At 53.6% G+C, this 1,076-nt stretch overlaps 1 protein-coding gene across 1 annotated transcript in view; it reads left to right on the forward strand.

Moving 5' to 3' along the window:
* Positions 1 to 1,076, forward strand: part of SLC4A5 (solute carrier family 4 member 5) — a 92,078-nt gene that overhangs the window by 76,419 nt on the left and 14,583 nt on the right. The window lies entirely within an intron of this gene.

The raw sequence follows: 1,076 nt of genomic DNA on the forward strand, positions 1-1,076 counted from the left end.
AAAAAAAAAAGACCCCTGTGGAAGTACCAGGACCGGAAGGAGTTCCCTGAGGGAGTTCTAAGTGGGGTTATCTTAGTAGATGCTCCAGACGCCCCCCACCCCCAGGCACACACATGAACATTAGTGTAGCCCCCCCCAGGCCCTCCAAAGGACCTCCTTCTGGCCTGTCATGCCATTGTCCCCTTAAGATAAGGTGACCAGATTTTAACATTGGTAGAGTGGGACACCATTGATAAAACTCATATCCTGGCGAAATAGCCACATGACAGCCGAAAACCGTATACCCTAGCTTGTCGTGCATTCTTTCAAAAAATCGGGACTTTTTAAAAACACCGTGGGATGCAGGAAAAATTGTTAAAAATCAGGACTGTCCTGCCAAAAGCGGGACGTCTGGTCACCTTACCTTAAGACCCTCATGTCTGTTCTCACCCCCCTACCCCCACCCCCTGCAACACTACCAGAGTCCTGCTCCGTACTGGGGTCCTGCTTAACTCCGTGCTTCTGAGAAAGCCTTCCTGGGCCCTCTGCTCCCACCTTGTGGTCACGGCCTATTCCTTCCCTTGGCTTTGGCGCACGCCCTGTCCAACTCCTTTGAGAAGCGTGTCTCATGCCTCTCGCGGAGTCTAGAGCAGTCACACACACACTTGCAGGTGGCTGTTCCCAGTAATTCCACCTCACACTCAGGCACCTGGGCTAAGCCTCTCCACCAGACCCCAGCCCTCATGATTGGCCAGGACAGTGTCCCCGCCCAGACCCCTGAGCTCCAGCCTGGGCAAAGGCTACTGGGCACTTGGAAAGTCCTGCCAGCTAGCCAGTCCCTCCCCCACCACCCACCCTTGCCTGTCTTGCACCCTCTACAGCCATGGCTTACTGTCATCAGAGGACAGGGTAATATGCACTTCCTGTCACATTGAGCCTTCACCCGGTGGCCCTGGGGCAGAGGCCAGCATGACCTTCACTTTATTAAGGTTGCAGAGTTAGGGACCATACAACTGCCAAAATGAGGACCTAATGCCGGGGGCTTGAGTGGAGAGGAAATGTTTTGAGAATGATGAGGGCAATGAATGTACAAATGC

The sequence above is a fragment of the Echinops telfairi genome, unplaced genomic scaffold (assembly GCF_000313985.2).
Source record: "Echinops telfairi isolate 266 unplaced genomic scaffold, ASM31398v2 ScPeMD7_9;HRSCAF=40, whole genome shotgun sequence".
Lineage (NCBI taxonomy): Eukaryota > Metazoa > Chordata > Mammalia > Afrosoricida > Tenrecidae > Echinops > Echinops telfairi.